This window comes from Nannobrachium achirus, assembly GCF_963921795.1.
Source record: "Nannobrachium achirus genome assembly, chromosome: 14".
NCBI classification, from domain to species: domain Eukaryota; kingdom Metazoa; phylum Chordata; class Actinopteri; order Myctophiformes; family Myctophidae; genus Nannobrachium; species Nannobrachium achirus.
Genome location: NC_137821.1, coordinates 41,350,356 through 41,356,145, shown reverse-complemented (window position 1 = coordinate 41,356,145; position 5,790 = coordinate 41,350,356).

Sequence of the window (5,790 nt, the reverse complement as noted above, 5' to 3'; positions counted from 1 at the left end):
ATTTCTTTCTTAAATGCATGCATAGGAGTCAGACATTTATTTTTATTTATTTGTTTGTCACAGAAAAAGTGAAACCAAGAGCCACTTGTCCAACGGTCGAAGTACATTATTAATGAACTTGTCCCGGACAACAGGACAAGCCTTAATGTCATCATGCCCTGTACTTTATCAAGCGCACACAATCGAAAGAAGAAAAACAAAATTACATCGAATTTCATATTTGTCTCTCCCTCTCTCTCTCTCTCTCTCTCTCTCTCTCTCTCTCTCTCTCTTTCTCTCTCTCCCTCCCTCCCTCTGAGACTTGCCTCTCCTGAATCCTAGTCCGTTAGCGGAGGGATCGTGTTTCGCCCCTCCATGCTGTCATATCTTCGACCGATCGTTAAAGAAACCTAATCAGGCCTTTTTAATTAAAGAGCCCTGCTTACCAGAGAGAGAGAGAGAGAGAGAGAGAGAGAGAGAGAGAGAGAGGGAGGGAGAGAGAGAGAGAGAGCGAGAGAGAGAGAGTGCTGGCACAGAACTACCAGGACTATAGGGGGGCAGAGGAGAGGAGAGGAAAGAGAAAGTAGAGAGATGATGGAGTAACACGCACACAAGGAGCAACAGGAGAGCGGTTGGCTGCTGAAGACAGGTCACAGGTGAGGAGAGGAGAGGAGAGGAGAAGAGAAGGGGAGGGGCTGAGGGGAGGGGAGGACAGAATAGGAGGAGAATATTGTCACTCTCGGGCAGAAACCTCGTATCTCCAAGTTTCAAACGTGTACGTTTTTCGTAAAGTAAAAGCCCTGCTTCGTGACACAACACTGTCGCCCCAAAAACTAGTGAAAATAGCCGATCTACAAGCACACAACGCCTCGCGTCGCAAGGCGTTGTGTGCTTGTAGATCGGCTATTTTCGCTAGTTTAAATCATTTTTAAAGTGATAAATACAAAAAGGAACGGTTTTGGACATACAAGGTTTCCATCCGAAAGCGACGATGTAGAGGAGGTGAAAAGAGAGAGTGCAACGGGGGACACTGAGGGGACGCGTCTGGAGAGAGAGAGAGAGAGAGAGAGAGGTAGAGAGAGAGAGAGAGAGAGAGAGAGAGATAGAGAGAGTTGGGGCGCGGGGCGGGGGGGTTAGAATCGTGTCTGTCGACTGAAAGCCACTTAAATCCTTTTCTTATTAACTCTCAATGATACCTGATCTACCCCTGTGTCCCCTCCGTGTGTGCGCGCGCACACACACACACACACACACACACACACACACACACACACACACACACACACACACACACACACACACACACACACACACACACACACACACACACACTTAACATACACACACACACAGGCGGCTATAACACGCGGCTCCTCTTACCCTTAAGAAAGGGGAGCGGGAGCTCGCACTGCCAGACTCTCCTTTGTGCGCTCCTATATCTGCTGCTAGCATCAGCCTTGGCCTGGTTTGGTCTTTAGAAAGGTGCTGGTGGTGGTGAAGGAGGGGGTGGTATTGGGTCCTTAAGGGTAGCCTACACCAGGGGTTCCCAAACTTTTTTGTCTCAGGGCACCCCCATGAATATTTTTTCACCCCTACATTATAATTTTCACTCCCAGCACCTTATATTTATAGCATATTGTCGTTGTCGGGTGGAAACCTTGTATGTCCAAAACGTTTTGTATTTATCATCTATAAAATGTACTAGATCGGCTGTTTTCACTAGTTTTTTTGCGACAGTCTTGTATGATGAAGCAGGGCTTTGCTTTACCAAAAGATGTACACATTTGAAACTTGGAGATACGAGGTTTCTGCCCGACAGTGGTGATATTTTAGTGATTATGTTGCGAGGAAAACGTTGAGCCATTTTGGTTAGAACTGACTGAAAATAACTTTGTACTTCAAGTTTAAAATGATATATTTTCAAGTGTCTAAATAAATTCCAAATATTATCAAATGATCTCGCGGCACCCCTGGACTGCCGTCGTGGCACCCAGGGTCCCCCGTCACCCACTTTGAAAACCCTTGGCCTACACATACTACTAAAATGTTGCCTAGAACTAAATATTTTGAAATGGGGGGTCTGTGGCCAAATACATGTCATTTTGGGGGTCCTTGACTTGAAAAAGTTTGAGCACCACTGTCACTGTCATAGAAACACAAAAGAAAACCTTAAAAGACACTTATATAATCGGGTCAAAATATTCAAAGACTTGCACAGATTTTCACGATTGTTCAAAAATAGCAGATCTACAAGCTCGCAGCGTGGCACTCGGTGCTGCGCTGTGAGCTTGTATATTTCATCTGTATTAGTAATTTTGCGGATATGACCCAATTTGTAACATGTTTTGGGAATGCCATTATAGGCATGTCCTATATGATGCTACAAGCTGAAAGGTTTTAGTTTTAGTTCGTTTGAGCACCCGACTGATAAGGGCGTACACACTCTTCTGTTTGTGTATTCAAAGGACCATCATCTTGTCATTCAGCTCTTACTTGTGTAATATGAGCTGAATGACAAGATGAATGGCAAGATGTCTGTGTGTGTAAAGCATTTTGAAATGGAGGGGTCCGCAACCACTACATATACATTTGGGGGGTCCTTGACATAAAAGACAGTTTGAGAACCACTGCTGTAGAGACATTGCCAGTCGACTTCCCATCAACAACCAAATCATGTAGGCTACTGGCACTGCCATGAATCCCAACAGCTATAAGAGCATGCATCAGTCTGAATGCATTACTGTCATACATTTACTGAGATGATCTAGTAGCACAACACTGCGATGATTTTTCCCGGTGACCCTGAGCGCAACGGTAGGGGCCGATGGGCAAGGATGGCCCAAATAACTTTTAAATATCTTGCAATTGCCGACGAGTCTCTTACGAAATCGGTAAGAGTGCCTCTCATCATTTTATATCATGAGCGGGTTCCTCATCTAGGCATTTTTGCAAAATGGAAAGCCGAGTAGCATACAAAGCTATTCCTAAAATACATGATACACATTTACTTTTCCAAATATGCTACCTAACGTGTACATATTAAACTATTAGTCAAGTGAATCAATAATAGTAGTTTACTGTCATGACACTGTACCTTTTCCTATGGAACACTTCTTAATAAATACGTCAAGCTCGCGAACCTCCTTCGGCCCCCACCGTTGCGCTCAGGGTCACCGGGAAAACCGCAGTCGCCTCTCTTACACGGTAACGACTTAAACCATTATACAGTATACAGGAGTCCCCCAGGAGTCTAGGCTACTTAAGCTCACATCCTTTTTCCCTTCTACACAAAAGCTTGAAAGTGTGAGAACCACAGATTTAGAAGTCCCCCAGGAGTCTATCTATAGGCAATCTGGCTAACAATCGTCAAAGAAAAGGGAACGCCCACTTGGGTTGTCCCTCTGTCTTGAGAGAATGATCTATAGGCTTCTTGAGCCCACATCCTTTTTCCACTTCTACACCAAAGCTTGAAAGTGTGGCATTTGTAGAATTTGTGGGCCTCTGGTCTCAAAGTGTTTTAAAGCAGTGGTTCCAAAAGAGAAATGATATGTTTGCCCAGGACCCGAACTAGTGAAAACAGCAGATCTACAAGCTCTCTACAAAGCTTTTTGTTTGTCTGTTTATTAAAATCATTTAAAATTAAGGTCCTTACCCAGTGCTTGGGAACCAGTGTTTCAAAGAGTGCTCAACGGACATTGGTTGTATCATGGCTCATAAACCATGGAACTCTTCCTTCAAAGAAACAGTTAGTTTGACCACAGCCCTCAGGGCTGCTGTAGAGGTCAGCAGGCACATGACCCCAGTGTTCATTTTGGCTTATCGGCTGGGATCACCAATGTTTCTCACACATTTTCCCATCAAGGACTCCCAAATTAATATGTAATTTGACCCCCCATCTGAAAGTATTTTGTGCCAGGGAGTGACCTCATTCAATACGTTGTGTTCTTTCAAAAAAAGATTCAAAAATGTTCAAATGTTTTTAACATGCTTTGAAAATAGCCGGTCTACAGACTCACACACCTTATAGGATAGGAGCATCCGCCCCTGAAAAACAACCATTACTTGACAGTAATAGGAGCTGTGCACGCTGGCATGTGACTGGGGTGAAGGGAGTTATATGTATGTCACTGAGGAGGGATGTCAACGCAATGCATTGCCATGCAAGGACCGTGACAGGGGCCACAGAGGGAGAGAGACAGAGACAGAGACAGAGAAAGAGGCTTGGAATCCAACGTTTCACTTGGCGGCTTGGTGCGGGACAATGGTGTAAAGTACCTACAATTTTGAAGTATTTTTTTTACTTTACTGTAGTATTTCCAATTTTCTGTACTTTTACTTCTATTCCACTACATCTCAGAGGCAAATGTTCTACTTTTTACTCCACTGCAATTCTTAGAAATCTTTATTACTAGCTACTTTGTAGATTTGGATTATTATTACAAAACCACTTCAAACCTATATTTGGCAATTTGAAAATAGCCAAAATACAAGTAGGCTCGGTTGGGCTTGGCGTAGGGGTCGGGTCTCGGGTGACAGCGAGAGTTCCTCCTGTCAGCTATCCGGTATAGAGGGAGTTGGTCGGTCAGTCGGTTGGCTGGCTCATTACCGAGTGGAAGCTAGTGGAAGAAGTGGGGCCGTCCAGGGACGTGCTGGCCATTGGGAAAAGTGGGACAACTCCCGAACGGCCGGTTCATTCTCGGCCGGTCCAGGCTGGGCCATTAGGAAAAAATTAAACTGTTTGCACAAAAGTAAAAATTAAACTGTTTGCACAAAAGTAGTGAAAACAGCAGATCTACAAGCACACAACGCCTCGCACCGTATTGTATTTATCATTTTTTTAAACGATAAATACAAAACAAACGGTTTTGGACATACAAGGTTTCCACCTGACAACAACGAAATATAGGCCTAATTCATGTAATTGGCCCACTGGCTTGTCACTTGTCACGATCTGAAATGGCAAATCTTTGAGTAGCAGCAGCACTATAGAGAGAGATCTCTCTATAGCGCGCAATGAGGGCCTCTCCAACTCTTTTTCCATGGCTAAATCAGGGGCCCAGCACGTCCCTGAGGCAGTCCGTACAGGGCGGGTTCTGTTCTGGGAGAAAAACACAAAAGGGGAGCGAGGCGAATGAAACCATGTTGAACCTGGAAGGTAATGAGGCCTTGCACTATACTCGCTGTGTTATTAAGCGTGTGACAAAAGAAAAAAGAAAACCTAAGCCCGGTCCACGGCCCGCTCATGCCTCCCACCTCTGCCTCGGACGCAGCAATTACTTTGTTGAATAAATCTTTGTCTTCCTCGCTTTCATGTTCACCCTTTGCCTCTCTCTCTCTCTCTCTCTCTCGCTCTCGCTTTCTTTCTCTCTCTCTCTCTCTGTCCTTTCTTTCTTCTCTTCCTAGCACCTCCATCCATCCGTCCTCCTCCTTTCATCTTTCCCTGTTCCTCTGAACCATGCAGCCTTTCTCCTCTTGCTCCCTATATCGTCACTGTCGTCGGGCAGAAACCTCGTATCTCCAAGTTAAAAAAGACATGGTAAAAATTTGTAAGGTAAAGCCCTGCTTCATCATACAAGACTGTTGCACGAAACTAGTGAAAATAGCCGATCTACAAGCACACAACGCCTCGCGTTTAAACCGTTTTTAAAATGGTACACACAAAACCAACGGTTTTGGACATACAGTACAAGGTTGGTTTCCACCTGACAACAAGGCTATAATTCCCCTCACTCTCTCTCTCTCTCTCTCTCTCCTATTTCCACGGCCTGTTCTGCATCCAGCTGGTCTCCCCCCCATTTCTCCATTCTCCTG